Here is a 24,246-nt window from a genome sequence, read left to right as displayed (position 1 = left end):
TGTGATGGGACTCCTGATACCTCCAATCTGCATAGGCTCCCCGGTGGTGTCTGAGGTGGACGAAGAGATGGCGGGGCCTGTGGAATGGGGAAACCCAGCCTCAGCTCTCCGTTCAGAACGCTGTGCGTCTACTTGAAGGGTCAGACCCACAAGGGCCGGGAATTGGAAGGGCAGGGACGGCACCACAGCTAATGCATCCTTCATGGGATTGCTTAACCCTCTGTAGAAGACCACTGCCTTCTTACTTTCTGGCCATGATGTTTCGGCCGCTAGTTGGTTAAATCGAGTGATGTAATCGATGAGGGACCCCCTACCCTGGGTGAGCTCCAGTAGCTCTAAATCATGAGACTGTGCCTTGTACCTGGTGTCAAATACTTGTGACATCTCCGATACCAGTTGGTCGAAGTCATAGAGAGCGGGGTGGTCATTTTCTAATAGGGGGTTTGCCCAAGCTGCAGCTGTACCCGCCAGGTGTGATAGAGTGAAGGCCGCCTTAGTGGTGGGATCAGGGAAAGCAAGAGGTCGGCATAGAAAGTGTAGTTTGCATTGATTAAGGAAGGTCCTGAACTTTCTGGGGTCTCCATGGAACTTTTCTGGGGCTGCCAAGGGAAAAGGAGAGGGCAGAACGACGGGAACGGGAGTAGGGGCAGTAGGAGCCAGGGTTACAGGGGGAGGTGGCACTGGTACTGGAGCAGCGTCCCCGAGCTCTGGGTCTGCGGGCAAGGGATTTTGGGCACTCTGCAATAATTCAAGGCGTTGATGAATTGCTGTGTTGGCAGCGACCATGTCGGCCCGTAATACCGTGATTGCTTGGATTGTAGCAGCCATGGGGTCCTCCGCGGTACCCTCCATACCTGACACGACAAGGCTTCACAGACTGTTGTAACTTGAGTGTCGTGTAGATATGTGAGACCTCCGTCCCCAAGTGCCGCACAGGGAGAATGACAGATTCACTCTCTATGCAACCTTTGAGGCCACAGATGGAGAAGAATCCGGAACCGCGAAGTACTGGAAGCCCCACGGAAGCTGTGAAGGAAAACAGCGTTAAGTACCAAGCAAGCAGGGTAATGCACAGGTAGCCAAAAAACAGGAAGGATCTTACCAGGAATTGACAGAAGGAGGAATTCCGGGGCTCACGTAGGCAAAGGTCCCGAATAGGAGACACTTACTGGTAGTCACACCAGACCCCACCTGGGGAAGACCTGCAGGCAGGACTGAACCAGATTGTAGGCAAGGGTGATGGTGAGTTGTAGTTCGTACAATGTTCCAGATTCTGTGAAGAGGGGTAATCCACAAGAAGTCTGTGACAACAATCCAGGGTCGAGAGCCAACGGTAGCAGTCCAAGCTGACAGAACAATGAAAAGGCGGGATCCAAAAAAAAGTCTGTGACGACGATCCAAGATCAAGAGCCAAGTGTATCAGTCCAAGCTGGTAAAGCACAGATAGAGCGTAATCCAAAAGGAGTTCCGAGAAGAGGTAGCCGGGTCCAAGATCAATCATGAAGCAGGGTAAGAATCGCAGGCAAAACAGGGTCTCCGAGAAAACAGCTGTGAAGTGCGGCACTGAAGCACTTCACTACTTAAGTACCGTTCGCTTCCTGGTCACATGATCGCGAGTTCGGGTCACGTGATCGCGAGTTCAGGTCATGTGATCGCGAGTTCAGGTCATGTGATCGGAAAGGCCCAGCAACGCGAGGCGAGGAAGCGACCTTGATCTTCTGATGGCCTAATCTCCACGGCAACTGCCAATGGAGGAACGGTCGCAGTCGTGACTGTGGAGTGGTAGCGTGAAGCTGCTGCTGTAGCTGTGTGCGAGACGGCCTGGACCGCCAACGTGAGCCCCGGAAGGTAAGTGGGGGGTGTATTCGGCCCGAGGGGGACCTGGGATCACTGGTGGGTCGGATGGAGGGCATGACAGTCGTCAAAGGGAAGATAGCTCAGGGCTGCAGCAGGGCTTCACTGGAATGGGGTAGTTGCAGCAGCCGTCGTTCTCTCCACTTCTCTTCGGTTCCTTGTAGTTCCAGAGGCGACTCTGACTTCTAGCCCAAGAGATCTGCCATTTATGCGCAAAAACCCCCATTAACACAGCCTGGCTGTCAATCACGCAGCAGGGGGGTTGTCCAGCCGGGACAACCACCTCAGCCAATCATGGCAAAGTGCAACTTGGGTTTCCTAGGATACCCTGTGCAGGGGGTGACTACACCCCTTCCCCACATTCAGCCTACCCGGACACCCAGGTGCCAAGAGGATGGCTTCTCTGCAGAAGCCCGCCAAAAGACGGTGAACAAAGAAGGCGAACCTAGTTTGCTCCGCAAAGTGAAACACAAGAAGGACTTTAACAAAAAGAAATGGCGAATAAACCCAACCGGAGCCAAAAGAAAGATGATTTGGTCAAGCGGGTTTATGTTCGAGGCTAATATAATAGCCAATAACAGTACCACGTTTATCTAATATAATCGCAGTAGAAATGTTAGGGTAGATACCACTACCACCAGCCAAGTCTAAATGTTAAAAGAGCAAAACAATGCTCAGGGAGGTACAGACAGAAAGGGGTAGAGATTAGCCCTTTCCAGTACTCCATGTAAGATGGGGTGTACTGGGTCTGTGGTAAAAATGACTATGTAAAGTAAATGGCAACTTTACCTTTCTCTGGGGGACAGTAGTCAGCCCCAGCGAAAGGGAGTCAGAGGGAAGTCAAAAAGACAACCATGGGTTACTACACTAAAGGTGCTGTGTAACCCTTACAAGAACAGTGGCACTTGGAGTGGTGTGCTCCAGTGCCCAAGATCACACAATGAGTAACAACACATAGGCCAAAACACATGTAAGAGTGGAAAAAGGATGTACACTCTTACCAGGTGGAAAAAATAAACTCCAGAAATCCAGCAAAGCTGCTGGGGGAATCAGTAGGTGAGGGAAATCAGCCCTAGGAGGAGAATTCTCCCTAACAGAGGCACTTAAGGAGAAGTTATGGAGCAGCAGGGTTTCTGTCAGGAGGGACACAGGAAAGTCTCCATTTGAGATGATGAGAGGCAGAGTACCAAATACTTTGCTCAATCCGGTGTGGGTCAACTATAGGAAAAAGGGAGAGTGTGATAACAAAGAGGTGTGTGTTGAGCAGAGCAGGTTAAAAATTACACCTGGTGATTTTGTAAGAATCAAAATAGGACATAATATAAGAAAAGGTGAGTCTAAATACTCCAATCCTGTGAGAGTAATTGAAGTGTTCAGAAGGGCTGTTAAAGTTCGTGGTGGGTCAGTTTGGAATTTTGATAGGGTCATTAAATGGAACTAGAGGGGTGAAGAGAACGTGGAAGAACGGATGAAGAGGAGAGCTAACAGAAGGGCTATCAAGCTATTTGAGGATGATTTGCGCTCAGAATATGAGGGTGTGAGTGGGCAACAAGGAAGTGAGGTGGCGAAGTGTATGTACATCTAGAGAACAATTCTATTGATGCTGATGATGGAGGGATTGTTCGAGATTCAAGAGTTAGGAAACTACCTGTTTGGTCCTAGGATTACGTCATGGACAAATAAGTGTGTTTAGTTCAAGGATTACATAATGGACGAATAGTTGTATTAAGTTAAACAATATTTGGTGGAATATATATATATATATGTATTGGATTATTTTACACCTTATTTAATAGGTGTTTTTGTCTTTTTGCTTTAGACTTATTGCTGTCTAATTTCTTAGCTGTTGCAGCATGTCTTTATGGGACCTGAGCTCTTTATTGTTTTCTTTGATCATCTTTTGTGCAGTTCTTTTTTGCTTTTCTACATATTTTTTTCTATTCCACCTTCTTTTCCATGTTGTTACACAGTTGCTCCCTTCTGATTTGTACACTTGTACTCACAATCGCTGCCATTTCCCCCTGTACACTTGTGATCTTTTACTTCCCCGGTCTATGTTAAAATTATGACCTGTTATTCCCTATATTATTTTCCCCCCTTTTCTTGTTGGCTAGCCGTGGACCATGTGATTCTAAATATGTTAATGCTACCAATCTGGCTTTGCAAGTTTGCACATTTTGAGGTTGCTGTATATCGTTTTTATAATCGTGATACTCTGCAATGTTGCTCACATAGACTTCAACATTCTGGCCTGGTACATTTGCACATTATTATGCTGCTATGCACTTGCACTTTAAAAATTATTCAATTTTTTATTGCAGCCAGAATGTTGCATCATGTTACTTTTTATATCTATATCTTGCAACCTTGTTCTCGCACACTTATGCTCCATTATGCTGCTACTATTGCCCGCACTTGCACTTTACTCAATTCATCAGAATGTTCTATTTTGCATTTTTGCATATGTGGATATTGTCAGCTTGGCTTTGCATTTTTGCATATTATTTTGCTGCTACATTCGCTTGCACTTTACTTTGTTTTGTTGGTATTAGAAAGCCTTTTACCATGTCCAGCCATGATTTACATATCCTATATGTGTTGTCCTTGTAATATGGGGCTACTTTATGGTCTGGTCCATTCTCATAGATGGGTTTTGTTTGTTTGTTTTTTCAATTGTGGGGGTCTACTTCATTCATTCAACTGTGTACATTGTATGATCTGCAAATTGTGTTTTAATATTGCAAATCACATCGGTGGAATTATGAAACCTTGGGTCTGGGTGCCATGGAATGGGCGCTTTGGTTAATATGTTATGGACACTTTGTCGTAACTGGTTTCCAGTGCCTTTTCCACCATCACGCTCATTTATTTACATTGCCGGCCATTCCTACCTTTTCATTCCATCATAGCCGCCGCCCATTCCATCTTCCCAAGCACCCATTTAGTTCCATTGAAATAGCAAAAGGACTGCATCTTTTCAACTACTTATGTGCCCAGGTCCTTTGTTTCTTCACATGATCAAGCACTCAGTTAAGTGTGAAACGTGTTGTGTGTGGGTCGCCCTTATGGGCGTCCTGCCTCTGTTTTTTCTACTGTTTTCCAACCATACTTTTTATCGATGTCTCCTTTTTTTGTATGACACATTAAATAACTTTTAGACCTACATTCTGTTGTGAGCTGAGCTTCGTTTTTCTATGACCATGGCTTTTTAATCGGCTGCGGAGAGTGCGGTTCATTTTTCCTCTTTCTCCTTTTCATATATATATATATATATATATATATATATATATATATATATATATATATTGAGAAATGTTTAGTTATTTTGAGTTAACATGCTTTTAGTGTTCTTAGTTTAAAATTGGTTTTACCTTTTAGTTTCTTTTGTTTTAAGGGCAGGGGATAGTGTTGTATTTCTTTAAGTATCTGCTTTAAGCCATCAGCTATGGAATCATTAGTTCATTGTATGTGGCACCCTGCCTGCGTATGCGTGAGGTGGAATGTTGATATTAGAAAGCTGTGCGAGGTTCGATGAGGTGAGTGAGTCAGCGGATGAACGGGTGGAGAAGCGAGTGCATGCAGTGCAGGGAGCCCGGTCATATATGTATATAAATAAACTTGGATTGCTTGCACCTTATAAGGAGTCTTGCCGATACTTCACAAATATTTTTAAAATCATCATAAACATTCGCATAAATTGACCGCATTACTTGAAAAACAACAGTCTTCATTGTCTCTTTTTTTTGTTGTTGCTCCGCCTAAAAACATTCAAGCGAACCCCTTTTGAAAATGGCCGCCCTCTTCTCCAGCCGGGACTGGGCCGCCCAAGCTTCAGATGTCGGCTGCTAGCCAGGTCCCTTGTCTATGTCTATTTCCCTGCAGCCTGGCGCTGAGGCCGTTCTGGCAGATCAGTCTGTAGGGCCGCTTGTGTCTGTGTGGTTTCCCGTCTCCAGTACTTCCTGCCCGTGCGTGTCCGCGTTGCGTGCGTCCTGACGCAGACAGGCTTGTGTTCTACTGCAGCCCCGGGAGCCAGCGATTGGCTGCGTGCTCCGTGTCAGTTTTGAAAGTTGGCGGTTAAACTAAGTGTACAGCAGTCCAAGGGTGAGCGCGGGCAGGAGACAGAGGAGAGGCCTGGGAGAGACGTAGTGTGTCACGGGAGAGCCACCGACCTACCGCACGCACGGAGTGACACATCCCGGCCGGCAGGTAGCAGGTACGCCCGGGAACCAGGAGACGTTGCTTTCTGGGAGGGCGCGAGTCAGGACGGGCTCCAGCTGTCAGTACTGCCCGGGCTGTTATTGCTGGGCCTTATTCCCTGACCATTGCTAAAGGCAGGGCTGGAGCCTGTCTTCATGGGCGTGGCGGCAGATGCTGCCACCCCTGCCCAACCCCCAGGGGCAAGGGTGGGTCTTTGCACTTGGAGGAGGGGGCGTGCAGCTGCTGCCTGTGCAGGAGGGGGCCCTGGCCAGGTAGGAGGAGAGGGGGGGCTTGCAGCAGGTGCTGCTCACTGTGCTCCTCTGACCTGTATGGGCCAGCTGGTGTCTCTCCCCTCCCCACCAAACCCCCAGGGGCAAGGGTGGGACTTGGAGGAGGGGGCGTGCAGCTGCTGCCTGTGCAGGAGGGGGCCCTGGCCAGGTAGGAGGAGAGGGGGGGCTTGCAGCAGGTGCTGCTCACTGTGCTCTTCTGAACTCTCGGGGCCAGCTGTTGGCTGCCCCCCTTCTCAGGCGGGGTCTGGGGCAGGGTGTTTGCACCCCGTGCTCTGTGATTGTCCTGTGCCCACGCATTGCTCTTTGCCAGGGGAGCTCTTTGCATTGAGTGCATGGCTCTGTGCCAGGCGCAGGGAGAGTGGCTGGGTTGCTCAGTGTGTGCAGTGCTCTGGCTGTGCCAGATAAGGCCGGGGAGCAGCTGTTCTGTGGTGGTAGCTCCTGGGATGTTTGCATGGAGGCTACTGTCACAATGACAGCAGTTATGGGCAGGGGGCGGTGCTGTTACTCCTCTGCATATTTATCTCTGTTACTTTTTGAGTGGCTGGCTTAAGATCTCGTCGGTTAACTTGTGTCTGGTTTGTTGTCAGCCCTTTAAAGTTACTTTTGCTCAGGTGGCCATGCTTTATTTCCTTCTTTTGTCCTGTTTATTTTGTTGTCTTTGTGTAATTTTACCTGTGTGTTATTCTGCTTCACGGAAGTATGTGGTTATTTTTGGTTTGGTGTATTCACGCATAGTGCAGAGGTCTCTGCATTTCCGAAAGCATCTTCTCAGCTGTTGGGTGTTTGCCTGACGGCTTGTCACTCTAGGCTCTTGCACAGTCCCCTTGCATATCGCTGGAGCAGGTGAATAATCAATGATTTCCATTCCCCTGTCTCACAGGTGCCCATCTTTTGTCAACAGGACGTGTTGTATTCTGTTGCCATGGTTTCCGTTTTTGATTGTACTGAATTTCTAGTGTTAGTTGCAGGGTGGAAGTCGCACACAGTATGGACTGGGCAAACCCCTGGCGAGACGATTGCAGTGTTACAGGAAATAAAACCTACATAGCAATTACGGATCTACAGTACTAAGACAAGCCCCCCCTCTGATAGATACTACAGGCGCGTTACACATGACTTTTTATAGCACTAGTAACAGGTATGTTGGAGAAACCATGGCCCTGTTGATGTAATTGGAAGTTGGCAGTGCATCCAGCAATGGGTTGTTGTAGAAACTTAGATTTGGTGACGGATATTTTTACTTGGATGCTGCTGTGTAGAGTAGTTTACTTAGCAACCCTGTTCCCTTTCGCCCCACCTCCTTCTAGTATGGTTATGTATTCTATATATTATCCAGTTTTGCCAGCATCCTAAGTGCTGCTGCAATAAAATGTAATGTACAGCTGCACGCGGATAATTTTATTTATTGGACATTTGTATGGCACCTATACTCAAGTGTTTCGTGCCCCAAAACAAGAAGGGGTTGGGGAACATGGAATCACAAAAGTAGAACAAACGGTCAATTTGTCTTGTGACAATACTACCGTGCAAATGCATGACAAGGTGGTAAGGGTAGGGGGTAGAGAGAAGTGCAGGAGTGGGGTGTCTGCAAGGCTGGGAGGAGGGGTGCGGTAGGCAAAGAGGACCAGGTTGGTCAAGTGCTAGCAAGGGATGATGGGTGGGGGAAAGGTTATACAGGATGGTCTGGTCCACGTCTGACTCTGAAGGAACTAGGACCCTCGCAGCAGGTGGGGAGAGAGAAGAGGAGAAGGAGAAAATCTTAAGTTTCCAGAACTTAGGATCCTGTCCAAGTCTGAGGGGCCAGCCAGGGAAAGGGATCTGCCTACCACTCTCTGCTTGACAAGCGTTTGACCTGCAGAAACTCTGGCCAGGAGGTATTTAGGGAGGGAAAGCTGTATGTTCAGGTCCCCGACAGCCTTGTGGATGATGCAAAGGTTTTGAATTTGATCCTTGCACTCACTGGGAGCCAGTGGAGAGGTTTTAGGGTTGGAGGGATGCAGTCCCTGGGCTTGAGGCAATGGGTAAGTCTTGCAGTCCTGCTCTAGATCACTTGAAGGGTGAGGAAGAGGCTATTGCAATAGTCCAGCCTAGAGACAACCATGGCTCTGGAGACGTTGAGCTTCTGGGTGCAGGTGAGGAAAGGGAGAATGCCCCCGAGGTGCAACTGAAAATTGGACTTCTTGGTAAGGTCCATGATGTGTGGAGAGAAAGAGGAGAGTCCAAGATGATCACAAGGTTTTTTGCATCACATGTGCTTGGTAAGGCTGTTGGGCAGGAACAATCTTGCGTTACATATATTTGCCAGATTTCCATGCCTTTCAGCACACAAAGTTGCTGGCACTATTTATCTTCTGCTTGTAGGAAATGTGCAACTTGTCTAGCTTCATGTCGACTGCTGTCAGGCGGTATGTTACACTCAAGGTCCAGAGGTGCCACTAATGCCAGACACATCTCTCTAGACGTGTATAATGGGCGGCAGGAAACATCTAAGCTGTTTGGAGCATATTTATGAACCCTATGTTTGCATTTTATGACGTTTAATCTATCGCCTTGTTTTCCATTGGTAGCTCATGATCAGCACTCCAGATAAGATTTTGAGGTGCTAGTATTTTACTCCAATTTTTTAAAGTTTGAGTAACTGATTTCAAGGGAGTAAAAATAAGTTTCTCCTTTGCAAAAGAGTACATGACATCCAGCATGCAATAAGTTAACTATGTTAAAGGATATTTGTACCGCGCACTATCGCCATCAAAGTGGTCTATGGAAATCTGTATCATGCTGCAGCAGTCCATATGACGAGACACGTTTGTCTCTCAAATTAAGTTATCGCACCCTGTGCAGTAGCACAAGCCCCCCTCACAAATGGAAGGAAGTGGTTTATTCAGAATGTGCATAAGCGGACAGCAAGCAAGAGCTTCGGCTTTGCTAGTACCTCTGAGGTTATTCTGGAAACAAACTACTTTATACACCTGGTCTTACATTTCTTAATAACGGGCGTTAAATCATAAGCTAAACATGAACAGTGTCAGGGTCTCGGGCTACTGTTAGTGCAGCTGCTTTCTGGGTTATTTTCACTCATGGAGACTGTTACAAGAATAAATGTTACATGCGAAACAATGGGGTGAGTTTGCTGCAAGGCAAGCATACTATGGTCGTGTGCCCAGAATGACTAATGTTCACTCATTTTGCAGAGTGCCTACAATTACTTCACTATTCTCCACAGGGCCTCGCTAGATCAGTTGTTAATTATCTAGAACAGGAACGCTGTGGTGCTCAACAGTGCAAAATTGTCACACACAGAACCGATCATTCGTGGATCACAGCAGTAGAATCTAGACTCGCTTGGAGGATGAGCTGCATGGGAGGGAGGAGGGCAAGCTCCATCCCACACTTAGCAGGTAAGTGAACGGCCTCTGCAATGCACGGCACACTTGCTTAGAATGGGAAACAGCATAGGATTCTGCAGTCCCATCGCACAGAAAATGTCAATCATGTGCCGCACCATAAAAACATGCAGGTGGCAATAGTGTGTAGTATAAGACCCTTCGAAAAAATATGACGCAGCATCAGTCTAAGCTTCCCTCATATAGAAAGGTACAGCATAACCACAGCACTGGGAGCACCATCCACATAGAACAGAAACGGTTAATTCTCCTTGGAGTGCAACTCCTCCGCCGACAGAAATAATACAGCATTGATGGTGACTTTCGGAAATCTAGTCTAAAGCTGCCTCTGGAATCAGAAAAGCTCCAAGTAGCTTTAATTGCGCAAATCAAAATGGAAGGAATTTCCAACCTAGGAACAGATCGATTTTGTTTACCAACTCCCAGCCACTCTAAAGCTGGTTCTTTCTAAAGCTTGTTGCAGAATGGAGATGCCTTTCATGCTTACTCTACAAAGGTCTGCCCATTTGATCTCTTCTATATATATTTCAATTTTCTAGACCCACGTCTGGCCAATCAGATTAAAGCAAACATGATTTGTATTCTGTGGTGTGATAGCAGAATTGTCTTTTGATGATTCATGGTTATTTCGCGGAACGAGTACTACTTAATGGAATGCAAGTGTTGTGATAAGATGGTCCAGAGGTACGTGCTCAATGCTAAAGTCTTTCTCATCTAATTGTCCAATGTTGATTGAACTGAGTTAGCCTTGCATCCTTCGGAGTATGGTAAACTGAGGTAATCCTGATCAGCACGTAGAAGTTGGAGGAACCCTGCATGAAGTGATTCATAAAGTTAAATACCTTTTGGATAAGAATACAGGAACATGCTTTGTAGTCTTGAAGATTTGAAAGACTTTGTGATTTGATCCCTGTGACTGGCTTGACACTCACCTTGAGCAAGGTCCTTGCTGCATCTTGTCAATTTACTGCATTGCCACCACGTTAAAGCTGAATGGATCTTTAAACTAGACATGGCCTCCTTATGCGTGCTGCAGTTAAGGTTTTGAGGTCGGATCATTTTACATACTGGGTCTTGTTGCATGTTTGGTAAATCGTCAGTAAATCAGCTGATTTACCACCTAGATTGTTTTCGCCACTCCCTCCTGTGGTGGTAGTGCTGTAAAACCCCATTTTTGGGAGTCCGTTCGACCCATGGGGATTTTTGGTAGCTAAAACATGAACCGTATTTTCTTTAAACTTGAGTTCGGCAGTGCAGTGAAAAGACAGCACCACTTCTGCCGGCATTGGAATTACTAACGCCACACCTTTCGCACACCAAACACGTAATGAGGCCCTTGTCATTCTTTTTTTAAAACTTTGAAATGTTCATTGTTATCCCGCAAGATAACCTTCGATCTAGCCAAAGCCAAGCGGTGGGAACCCAGGACCCAGCAAAAAGCCTGTTCATTTGACAGTAAAGGCCCTAGCCATCCGTTATGAACACAAAAACAGCTGTAAAATTTCTGTTACGTCTGGAGCGAATTGAAAACGAAAGACGGCCTGATCCTAAATAGGAAAAATGCTCTCATGCTTTTCCATCATGTACCACAACTTCGGACGGTTGCCTCTGAAGATATCCAAACAGTCGAATTTGAGGACGAAAAGACAAACTATTGTGTAATACTTCATATAGCATCCAAAATTATCCTAGACTCACTAATCAACACTTGCACTCTTCTAAATACATTGGGGTTCGATATTACTGAAATCAGTGAAGGAAAGTGGCAGGAGCTAACCAAGAGAAGCGACGGCTCCACTGCCTATAGACAAGTCCAAAGTAAAGATACTGTTGACTCAAGAAAAGAACATATGTTGACCGTGAAGCCGGAAACACCAAATGGCAGTAACAATACCAAAAGATGGGACTCTGAAAAGGATTTGATCAGAATCACGGTCACTAAATCCCATCCGCAAAACCGGAATATAGAGTATGACTCAAAGGATGAGCAGAACTGGACATGGTTAGCTAAAACCATCAATGGTGTGAACGAGAGTTAACGTTCAGAGATGGGCCCGCTGGAAAAACTTTGCATTGTCTCTTGGAATACGAGAGGACATATGCACCTTTTTAGCAATAAATCTACAAAAATAGGAGACACAGATATCCTATGCCTCCAAGAGACGTGGCTCTTGAAGAACCCAATTGCCGATGGATTTGAGACTGCTTTTAATCCAGCAATTAAGGGATTGAAAGACAGGCCTATGACTGGTCTTTTAACACTTGTCCAAGTCAAAAGTGGGGCACGTGTTCTTTCTGACAAAAAGGTATCGCCTTACATACAAGTAGTTAAGATCCAAAAACCGACTCTTGAGAAATACTGGAAACGTGTTGCTGCTAATAAACATATATTGGCAACAGGAAGCACGCGACAAGACCACTTCATTGATCAAATTTCCCGAATAATAAGTGACATCTATGATGATGAGAAAGAAGCAAATATACTGGTTTGTGGAGACTTCAATGTAAACTGTTTACCAAATAACATGATAAACGCTCAGTGAAAACAGATGGGGAAACTGAGCTTTTGCAGCAGAGGCCTGGCTTCATGAAATGCAAGTGTGGAACATAAAGATGCGGAACGGAGACACCCCAGGACATATCCCTGCACACTTTACTTGGCAGCGAAAACAACAAAGGGAGAAGCGAGGTTGAATCGCAACAAGTCATTGAGATGGAACAAAGTGACCATTGTATGTTAAAAATCCAGCTGAAGTTACCGCAACCTAAAAGAGAGGTCGGCAATCGTGAACAATTGGCTGTCACACCAGCTCGTAATCGCTTACGGCTTGATGTCTCAAAAATAAGATCCCTTCTAGAATCGCTTAAGAATAAGCAAGATGCTGAGGGAACTGAATATACAGTGCTTCTAGAAGCTTATCGTGAGAGGCATGTGACGAAGTCCAAGCCCAAATTTAAAAAAACACCTGCGTGGGATAATGAAATGGAAAGCAAGAAAAAAGAGCTAAATAAAGCCATAAGAACATGCAAAAAAATTGCACACGATGATCGTGCAAAAGTGATAAAACAAGCAAAACAAACTTACAAAAACTGGCTAATCAGTCACAGATCTGTGATGCTGAACTGATGATGGTAACTTTAGCTAAAAGAAACGCAAGTGCCTTCTATCTGAATTATGTATCTGTGCCCCAAGGTGCGCTCGTAAATAACATGGTGTCTGAGAAAATGTGGGTTGATTACTATACGGAAACAGACACAGGAACCAAGTGGTCAATTGTAATTGCCCGGGCCAGATGGCCTGACAAACTATCTGCTAAAACAACAGCCAGAACTTTGGGCTGATTTTTGCTATGTCCTGTTGGCTGACATTCCGCAAAAGAGACAAATTCCAACTTCTTGGCGGAGTGCAATTGTTGTCCCAATTTTTTCAATAGGCAATGGAACTGAGCCAAAGAACTATCGACCGATTGCACTCCTTGATGTCGTGGGTAAAATCTTTGCCACCCACCTCCAATGCCAACTACTAAAGTGGATTCAAGAAGCTGCAAGATTTGACCCACGGCAGGCAGGCTTCGTCAAAGGAGTTGGATGTAGTCTAAAATGTGACAATCAAACTTTCTAAATATGGCAGCGATTCGACAAAACAAGAAAATCTACATGCTTTTGTCGATTTGTCCAGTGCTTTCGACACTATTGATCGAGATCTGCTTTGGGAAAAAATGAGCAAATGGAACAGCCCTGAAAACTTTCTACAACCCATTAAAGATCTTCATACAGATACAGAAATTAAGATCAGACCTGTTGGTCTATTTCTATCAGACATCGAAAAGACCCTTGGAGTGATTAATTCTCATCCACCAAAAATTAATGGTGAGGAGGTAAACTGGCTGCTGTACGCAGATGATATTGCCATACTGGACTTTACACCAATCAAGGAAGTTAGCAGACCTTGAGAGCTACGTCACAAAAAATAAACCCTGGAATATCTAGCTAGTGACTGGTGCATAGCTTTATCCTGTTGTCAGTCGTTTTAGGAACACTTCGGCTATACGTTTGTTGTTTTTAATATTTGTAGTGTGCGCCAGACTTAAGGGTATCGGGGCGCATTCGGCATAAAGAGGGTTGTTCAGCTTAGGTTACATTGCTGTACAGTATTATACATTATATACTGACAGTAGTGGAGTCGTGGAAGGGCAGATTGTACAGGATAAGCAAGCATGAGACGTCCCTGCCGACTGATATATTGCAATGCACTTGTGTGTTTGTGTATTCATTGTTCTGAGTCAGTGCTGTGATTTGTGAATGAACGCCCACGAGGTCCCCTATTTTGTTATTGTTTTTGCAGCTAAGGTTGTGTTGGCGATGGGGCTGTAGTTTGCAGTGTTCAGTTTTGCCGTGGCTTTAATGTAAATGCTTTTGTAGACTTGTGGGACAGCATGTTCCATTGATGATTTGACTGTTTGGAGGAGAGGAGGGCTTTGTAAATGCTTGTAAATGCTTACCATTTCCTACTAGCCTAAATAAGCGTGTCCATAATAAGCGCTGTATTGTAAGGACTGTTCGGCCCCACCCTGACACCCCCCCCCTACTTTCCCTTCCCTTCCTGTGACCATCTAAAATGAACACAACCCTTTCCATTGTACAGTGCTCCCAGAGCTAGGTTTGTGATCAATGAATAACAAAAATGTGATGTTCGGATATCTGGGGAGAGGGGCTTGGCTGAGTCAGGACGGGGATTCTGGAGCATGCCATGTATTCCTGTATCAAGATGGGTCCGACGGCTCCCAAAGTCGGATATTGTGGGGTTTCAGACTGCCAATTACATCGCTTGGCGGGGGCAAGGTTTAATAAAAAAAAAGTTTGTCTTGGTTATTTAGAATTTTCTCGCTCTCGTCTGATTGAGGTGCAGTTGTTGGGGTAGTTTGGTGTTGCAGACCTGAAGGTTTTTTGGGTTCTTTCATAATTTGTAATGGATTGCTTCCTTGGTGCCACGACATGGGTAGTTTTTGATCCATTTGCAGAGTTGTTTGGGTCGTGTTTTGACACATTTGAATAGGGACACTTGGGATTTTTCCTTACTGATAGAGGTGTATGAAGTTTGGGACATCTTGGTAGCGATGCTGCTTGGATGATTAAGACTCGGGAGATGATCGCCCTTGGATTATTGGGAGGGTTGGTCACATCACTACATTCCTAGAAAGACTTTTGTTACAAAAATGGTAGATGGGTGTTCCACCTTCAAAGTTTAAGTCGGATCATTGTTGCTTGATTTTTGTGTATAATGTTCAGGTAGCCTACCACTGTCTTTGCACTGCCCAGCCCTTTTTACTGTCTTCATCAACCTGGCATCTCAGGATCCTGCTAGATTAATCTGTCCTCTGCGGAGGGTGCTGGGGTATGCATTTCAAGTTACTAGCCAACTGTTCAGTAACTCATCACTTCACTGTATGATCGATTCCAGTGGCTAGTGCAAACCTTGTAGCCTGTTTACAAAAGGATTGAAATCTATAGTTTCATTCTTGTAATACCTCAATTGAACATCAACCTGTATTTCTCCATTTCTATGTTTTCGAAACCATCAATCCCTTGCTACTTCCACTGTACAAGGCTATACTCAAGCTAGCACCAAACCCACACACAAAAAAGGAAGGATACTTGACTGGGTAGTGATTTATAAATTGCACCATCAACCCACTAGATCCGACTCCACTAGTATGGTCAGACCACCACCTTATCACCTTTGAATTGCACGTCAACAACATGGAAAAGAAAGAGCCCTTTATTGCTCCGCCTTGCCTCACAAGGAATAAACTTAACATTACAGCAGATGCTCTAGTTCCTTTGGTAGCCCCCTTACTCATGCCCTACCACACCAATGATCCCAACAATCTAACATCTACGAGACCATGACTAAAGCCATTGATACTATTGTTCCACTAAAGTTACGTAAAAGTAAACCCATAGCCCACCTTAACTCGTGGTTCACTCCAGAGCTAAAAATACTCTGCACTGAAAAAAGAAAATGGGAATCACGTTGGAAATCATCCCCTACACCTGAAAATAAATCTAACCTTGCCATTATTACTGCTACCTACAAAAATAAGATAATCCAGGCCAAAAAAGAAACTTATGACAGAATAGCTCAAGCCAGCTCCAGTACTAAAGAATTTATTTAACATCATAAGAGAACTAGAGAACCCCAACACTCCGCCAAACACATTCACTTAGGACAAAGCATGGTGCACCAGTATCCAAAATGCCCTCTCCAATAAAATTAAAGGACTGCAGACCAAAATAGCTGTCAAAAGATCCCAACTAACAGCCATTACACCAGCACCTACCTCCACCCCACACACAAACTGAGGTTTCACTTTAAAAAAAGTCACCATTCCTGAAGTCCACAAAATCATTGCATCTCTTAAACCATCTAACTGCAAGGGCAATGGCTGCCCAGCCCAGATTATAAAAGATGCAGCTAGATACCTTGCCCCATTCATTGCTAAACTTGTAAACTCCTCCTTCTCGAACAAATCCGTCCCAAGTAACCTCAAACAGTCCTGGGTTCTAACACTACTGAAAAAAGACCCTTGACCCAGCTACACCCACTAACTAAAGACCAATTACGACAGTCCCCTTTCTACTGAGAATTCTGGACAGAATAGCCTACTTGCAATTATCTTGAAGCTCACAAATTACTCGGTACCCGTCAATCTGGCTTCAGACCTCGGCATGGAACAGAAACTGCACTGGTCGACCTCAAAAGCCAGATCGATGAATTGAAAGACAAAGCAAAGATGGCAATCATACTTCTACTCGACCTCTCTGCGGCTTTTCATCTGGTGGATCACTCCATACTTTGCAACCACTTATCCTCTGCGGTCCACTTCTCCAGCTCTGCAGTTGCTTGGATCCAATCTTTCCTCGCTAACAGAACTATGCGTGTGTTCTCACCGTCGGCAGATGCTGACCCATCCCCATCACCTGCGGAGTCCCCCAAGGATCCTGCGTCTCGGCCACTTTGTACATCATTTTTACAAAGCCACTATTCGACAAACTGGACCGTCTGGGTGTCACCTACACAAATTATGCAGCTGACACCCAGATACTCCTACCCCTCTGAGGAACCCATGATACAGATGTTGCGCGGATTAACGAAGTCTACATCATTCAGGCATGGGTGGCCACACATGGCCTCTGCCTGAATGATAAGACAGAACTACTCCTAGTCGGATCACCTAATCACCTTCTTAAATTAAGTCCTCACTACACAAATATCGTCATCGATGGAAACAGTATACCCATAGCCAAACATGTAAAAACTTTAGGTTTCTACTTCGATGCCCAGTCTAACCTAACAAAGCAGATCAACAGGACCTCTTCGGCCACAGCCTACACTGGCAAGTTGATCAGAGCCTGTAGACCTGTACTATCCCCCACCAGTTGCCTTACACTGGCGAGAGCACTCATACAATCCAAATTGGATTATTGCAACAGCCTTTATCTAGGAGCAAACAGGTCCATTGTAAATAAACTACAGATTATGTAAAACGATGTGCTTAGAGCAGCGTTGAATATTCCTAAAAGAGGGCACATTTCAGAAATTAGAAAGCAACACAGGTGGCTCTCTATACATGACAAAATCGCACTAAAAACTATTTACCTCACACACAAAGTGATTCACTTCCAAGCCCCCCCCCATCTCACAGACAAGTTTTCACATGGAAGGTATCCAATAGATGCACTAGATCATCTAACGCCATCCTTGGTGGTGCCTAGATACAATCTAAACCGAGCCGGAGGTTCTAGCTTCCTGGTATTAGCCGCCCCGCTATGGAACACTCTCCCTCAGAACATTCAAACCTTCAACAAATTCAGAAGCCATGTTATCACATGGATCCTTAACAAAACACAAAACGGCAGCTTCTGATACCACTAATAGCTAGGTGGTCTGCTCAACTAGTATACATGGCACCCATTCTATACTGCTATGACCCAATGTATAATGTTTAATGTATATATGTACCATTGTAATTTTACAAACTGTATTAATGTTTACAACTGTCTATACTATGCCATGTAACCACTTCCAGCCTCAAGGTGCGCGATATAAATAAACTGTCTTTTGTCATCTCTTTTCAATCCTATTGGTAACCTGCTTTGCACTAGAAGTGAAAAAAGAATCTAAAACAAATAAAATCCTGCAAAGTGAATCGGGGAGCAAAAGTGCTAGAGCACGAACATAACGGGGCCTTGTTTCATAAATAACTGAATCCAGATATGCTACCAACATTCTGCTAGGTCCTTTATTTTTTAGTGTACAAAGAAAGACCCTCTACTGACTGAATTTCCATGCATGTTTGGGCCATTGCCACTCTCTCAAAATCCTGTGCGCTGTTTGGTCTTGCTTCCCTACCCCCCATTAATTGTTTCTCAGGTGTTTGTGACTCTGGTCTCCCAAACTAATCTAATGTTCCCAGACTAGACTGCAAAGGGTGACACCTGTTGGCTGTGTCACCTCAGCCCTGCTCCCTCCATATCCAGGCAGCTCTGCAGGCCTCTAAGGGACAGTTGCATGACTGTTACCCCCAGATGACCTCTTCCTCTCTACATTAACTACTTAAGCTAAACTATTTGCCATAGAGGCTGGTAAATTGCTGCACAGCCAGACCGACTGCTATCCAACTCTCCAGATTTTCTCAGATTCAGTCTTGCCTTTAAGTTGATCATTGCAACTCTATACTAACCTGCTGCCGTGCAAAATTTGTGATGTTGCACAAGTAGATCAGCTTTTGTATGCTAGATCTGTTCCTGCATGGCTAGATTAAATGCAGTCCATCTGTACCTTTTCCATATTTGCTTCACAAGATTCATTGTACAGCTGCATGGCTATAGAGTAATCCCCAATCGGCTAATTGTTTACATAGCCATTTTCACTACCAAATTCGGGGCTAAACATTTCAAGTTGTAAGCTACTAGCCACGTGGCCACTTGACTATCCGTGCTCCACATGCACTCAGCATACCATTGCTTGCTTGCCACCAGTCCATTCTCGCGTACCAATGGCTGGTGACTGCACATTTTGAGGCCTGTACATAAGTAGAGAACTGATGCATACCCAGATCTATTATGACACTGGTAGATAAATTGTATGTAGCGGTTTAGCTCCAGCTTCTAGCCTAGGAGAGCCTGGTGAGCTTGAACCCAACGGCCACCAGAAACTACTTTTGACTCCACAGGCCAACAGTTGCCATAAAAACATGCATAACTGTAATTTACTTTGAGTAAATGAGAATGTATTGGCACACATCTAAACGTAATAGATCATACATAATGGGCATAATGTTAACATTCCTCTCCTGTGGAAGTTTGTGTTGCAGTACTGCATGTTATCGCTCCTGCTCCCTCCCAGTGGCAGCGCATGCCTACTTGGTGATGCCCAACACACACGAGCCAGTTTAAGTGCCGACTCATAGATTCCGAATGTACCCTGCTTGTTGCCCAATGTCCTTTGCCATTGTGTAGCCCATACTGCTTTTTTGCTCTTTTGCTCTCCTCCATTAATCATTTTACTACTAGATTGCTTACTGTCCATCTGCACTTACCAGTTTGGTTACCCAGGTTAATTTTCACTTCTATATTGTAGAACTAAATTAATTCGTTTTGTTGGCAGATCAGCTGTTGCATTAGTTGATTGTTGCATAGTTACAGGCTTTGGGAACGCCTGGGGCTAGTTATTCAGCTTCGGCTTGAAAGCTAAAGTTACCTTTATAGCTTGACACCAACTGCTATTGGATGCTACACGTTGCTCTGCTGGTTATCTTGGTCATTCAAACATACCTGAGTGACATTGAATTTGGATGTTTGGTAATGTCTAACGAACCAACAGTATACAACCATAAGACACTTAAACCATCATGGGTTGTTTGTAATGGGGCAACATACTGCCTCTCATGTGGATTTAGAATTTGTAACTTGCTATGTACTAGTTCCTTGCTGGTAAGGGGTAGCACCTGCTTACTTGAGGCAGACTCCCAGTCGCTGCTTTTAACTGCTGCTCATCCAATCCTTATTTCGATCCCTGTACACTAAATCTGTTGCTGAACTTCTGTTTTACCCCAGACTGAGGTGTTTGGCTCTGATGCATTAATTGTTGCATGGCTTCATTAAATGCTGTCCAACTGCTTCTCTGTATCTAGGAGATGCAGTCTAGGCAACCGGAGTTTATTGCTGTATGGCTATATTAAGCTGCTGTTTTCGTTTCCCTAGATTTTTGCATGGCTGGATTGTTTACCTAGCAGTCAAATGTTTGCCTGGGTGTACTAATCATTCCGTGGTGGGGCGTGTTGCACTCAACCCCTAACTCTACTGCCTACATTAAAGGCATGGTCTAGTAAAAATTATCTAAAAAATAGATAGGAAGTTAAAGAGAATGCTAGTTTTTTTATGTTGCCTATGTAAAATTTTGAGCTATTCAAGCTCAAAATTCGCAAAAAAGCAAGCACATGGGCGCAGCCATTTTGTGAAATGGAGGCCCTCCTGTGCTGGCTTTTGCGGCACTAATGAAGGAAAAGCCAGCCAGCTGTAGTAAACAAAAGCTACCGCTGGGTGGCTTTCCCTTCATTAGTGCTGTACGCGGAGGACGGGGACCGGAGACCAGAGCAGGAAAGCTGCAGCTGAATCTCGGTAAGTGCTATTTATTTTTTTAAAAAAATAAGCACTAGCTGTGGTTTTTTTTTCTAAGTTTTCCGGGCTGGAGGAGCCCGGAAAACTTAGAAATAAAACCGCAGCTTTAAAAACATTGTATTTATGTTTGCGGACGCTTTTGAAGCGACCACAAACATAAATACAACGTTATTGTGTTGGAAAACGATGCAGTTTTTCTTTCCAAGTTTCTCAGGCTCCTCCGGCTCGGAGGAGCCTGAGAAACTCGGAAAGAAAAACCGCAGTTTTTTCCAACACAACCGCGTTGTGGTTCTGCCTGCTGTGGCTATCACTTTGGGTTTCCGGTGCTCCTGGGAGCACCGGAAACCCAAAGTGAAAGCCACAGCAGGCCGCGTAGTGTGTCTACCTACAGCTGATTTCCCATTTGGGGCTCTCGGGCTCCCCACCGGGGGCCTGAGAGCCCCAAATGGGAAATGCTAAATGCTGCGTTGTGTTTGCCTAAATCTGCTTTCCCATTTGGGGCTCTCATGCTCCCCGTGGGGAGCCTGAGAGCCCCAAATGGGAAAGCAGATTCAGGCAGAAACAACGCGGTTGTTTTCCGCAATGCCGCGTTGTTTCTGCCTGAATCTGCTTTCCCATTTGGGGCTCTCGGGCTCCCCACGGGGAGGCCGAGAGCCCCAAATGGGAAAGCAGATTCAGGCAGAAACAATGCGGTTGTGTTGGAAAACGCTGCAGTTTTTCTTTCCGAGTTTCTCGGGCTCTTCCGAGCCGGAGGAGCCCGAGAAACTTGGAAAGAAAAACCGCAGCGTTTTCCAACACAAAAATGTTGTATTTATGTTTGTGGTCGCTTCAAAAGCGTCCGCAAACATAAATACAACGTTTTTAAAGCTGCAGTTTTATTTCTAAGTTTTCCGGGCTCCTCCAGCCCGGAAAACTTAGAAAAAAAACCACAGCTAGTGCTTATTTTTAAAAAAAAATAAATGGCACTTACCGAGATTCAGCTGCAGCTTTCCTGCTCTGGTCTCCGGTCCCCGTCCTCCGCGTACAGCACTAATGAAGGGAAAGCCACCCAGCGGTAGCCTTTGTTTACTACAGCTGGCTGGCTTTTCCTTCATTAGTGCCGCAAAAGCCACAGCTGACTGGCTTTTCCTTCATTAGTGCCGCAAAAGCCAGCACAGGAGGGCCTCCATTTCACAAAATGGATGCGCCCATGTTCTTGCTTTTGCGAATTTTGAGCTTGAATAGCTCAAAATTTTACGTAGGAAGTTTTAAAAAAGAGAATGCCTAGTATTTTTTTTTTTGTTGCCCATCTATTTTTTAAAATAAAATTTTTTACTAGCCCATGCCTTTAATTTATTTCACCCTGAACGTTACACAGTTCCATTTATCATCTTATTCCCAAAAATTCACGGTTGCACATTTAGATTGTTTCATATAGGTAGTCCAAGGCACATCATTTACACTTACCACTAGCTTATTTCTGCCCCCTGCCATACAACCAGCTTTCTTATCCTCATCTAAGTTTTTCCCTCTTCTATTACCCTTAGGTTCCATAGCTCTTCCTTTGTCAATGACGGATGAGGAGTTCAGCTTAAGGATAAAGAGCGAGACAAATCACCATTATCTGGTACTTTCAAAAATATTTTTAGAAAACTCCATCGCTGTGTGTGAAACTGAATGATTGCAATGAGAGCGAGTTGGTGTAGGCTGTGTTGTGATGGGAAGTGGGGCTGGGAACTGTCAGAAGCGGTTTGCAAGCTCTTACGCCGAGATGCTAACCTACATTACGATAACTTGCGACTGTTTATTCATTATATGGCAGTCACTGGCATTATGGATCAAGCCACCTCGAGAATGGCCTCGCATAGGGAAACTGGTCCTATATGGACAGTCAGCATGAACTTTTCTTATATTGGTTGATTAAATAAAAACCCCATTAGCCGTTTTGTTCATCTTCTACCCAGGGAAGTTGGTGGAAGAATAGCCACCCAATGCAGGAAAGGTTTAGCGGCAAGGGCAGTCTGAGAGAAGTCCTGCCTACCATTCAGATACCAATGTCACTACATCAATGTAATTTCAGAGCATCGGGAAGTAAATGCATGAACTTAAAACGGTGACTTGGTACACAAGATTTATGCTGTATTCACATCAATCTCTCAATGGTGGGATAATGTACTGGCTTATCTAGTCCAACATCCCTTGGCTGAAAAGGGTCTTTCAATTGGGACAGTAATGAAGTGCCTAGTTTACAAACAAAGCATTTGTAAAGCCAGATCTACTGGCTTTACCAATGCTTACTTTCTTTTGAGTGTTAAAGTGTCTGGTATGCCATCTATTGGACTGACTGCCCCTTTAACATAGCTACACTCAAACTGCTGCCAGTTCATATTATCCCACACCCACTGTATACAATCCTTAAACTTTGTTCAATAGTGAAGTAGGTCAATTCTGCTCACCCGACGAACCTAGACTCCAAGGTTATAATGTATTCATCACCTCTTTCTTGCTGAGACCACCCCCTCAGGACCTTTGTTATTGTCATTGGACGACAGGATGGTTCTTAATTTGAATTTTTAAAATGTAGATGCTTGATGAAGCACCCGTTTTTAATCACTTTAAATTCTTACTGCACAATTAGTACCATTGAAATGGTGCTTGGTCTCAGCTGCAAAATTTGCTATAAATCGTGAATAGTACTCTGCCAGTCCGGAAAACTAGCACAGTTCATCTTTATCCTTGCGCGTGTTCCTTACTGTATTCATGACATCGTTTTGTCACTTAATACAAAACCCAAATGCTCCATGCTTTTGAATTACATGTCTCCTTTCTGGGAGAAGAACATTTGAAGATGACCGAGGTATGACAAGAGACTATCCGAAAGAGTTAATTGAAAAAACGCAGGAAAAAGCTAGTATACCCTAAGTAGGAAGGACCTTTTTAACTCCAAAAATTAAGTCAAGATATACCATTTTTATATGCTCTATAATATTCCAGTCAAAGCCATCCCATCACAAGACTTGTAAAAAAAGAACTGGAGACTAATTGAACTAGATTCTCTACTAAAGGCATTGTTCATTGCCAACAAGAGGGGACCACATTTCAGGGACTAACTAATGAAGGCAAAAAAAAGGACCAACTAGTACTTAGAAAAATAAGACCTGAGCATTCCCCTGCCTAAAGCTGTAACAATGAGAGGCAGCTACATAAAATATCCACGGAATGGGAATAAAATAAAATTGAAGTGGACGAAGTTGTCAGTGTGATTTTTATGTTGGACAAACAGTTAAGAAAGCGAAAGAACGATGGAACAAGCATAAGAGCAACATCGGGTCGCCACTGGCACAACCTTTTGCCCAATTGACAGTGATAATACTAGACGTAGTGAAGAATCTAGGGGCGGAAACCATGGTAAACGCATGAACTAGTGTGGATTGAAACATTGGGGAGTTTAGCCCCGGATGGAATGAACAAGGAATTTAACTTGGGAGCCTGTAAGTGAAAAATCTGTAAGAGACCTAACCAAATTGCAAACTCGCATTTCATCTGGCCACACTAGAAAAACGGTTTAACCCAAATAAGAAATTACCGTTGCCAAAAAACCTCTGACAGTAATGTGTGCTATGTACCTTTACATATGGAATGTAGGTTTTAAAAACAATGCAGGTTTCAAGATAACTATTGGTTACTGTGGTACATAGAATGTGAACCTCGGCTAGAATGTGAGCATGAGGTTCTTGATAGCCCTATGCCCCATCCACATGATTATCTGTTCCCCTATATTACAACTGATGGTACATTCAGGTAAGACTCTGAAGTCCGTCCTCTTAAAACAGAAACCT

At 44.6% G+C, this 24,246-nt stretch overlaps 1 protein-coding gene across 4 annotated transcripts in view; it reads left to right on the top strand.

The window, feature by feature from the left end:
- Window positions 1-5,885: 5,885 nt before the first annotated feature.
- Window positions 5,886-24,246, top strand: part of KIF4A (kinesin family member 4A) — an 807,676-nt gene continuing 789,315 nt past the window's right edge. The window contains exons 1-2 of one of the 4 annotated variants that reach the window (XM_069612450.1): window positions 6,051-6,067; window positions 21,955-22,034. The gene's annotated coding sequence lies outside the window, so the exon portion shown is untranslated. Of the gene's footprint in view, window positions 6,068-21,954; window positions 22,035-24,246 lie in introns of all 4 variants that reach the window. The other 3 variants (XM_069612448.1, XM_069612451.1, XM_069612449.1) reach the window with 3 other exon arrangements.

Source organism: Ambystoma mexicanum, chromosome 5p (assembly GCF_040938575.1).
Source record: "Ambystoma mexicanum isolate Mex_15411 chromosome 5p, UKY_AmexF1_1, whole genome shotgun sequence".
In the NCBI taxonomy this organism is placed as follows: domain Eukaryota; kingdom Metazoa; phylum Chordata; class Amphibia; order Caudata; family Ambystomatidae; genus Ambystoma; species Ambystoma mexicanum.
The sequence above is the reverse complement of the archived record's forward strand: the minus strand, read 5'-3'. Positions and strand labels throughout refer to the sequence as shown.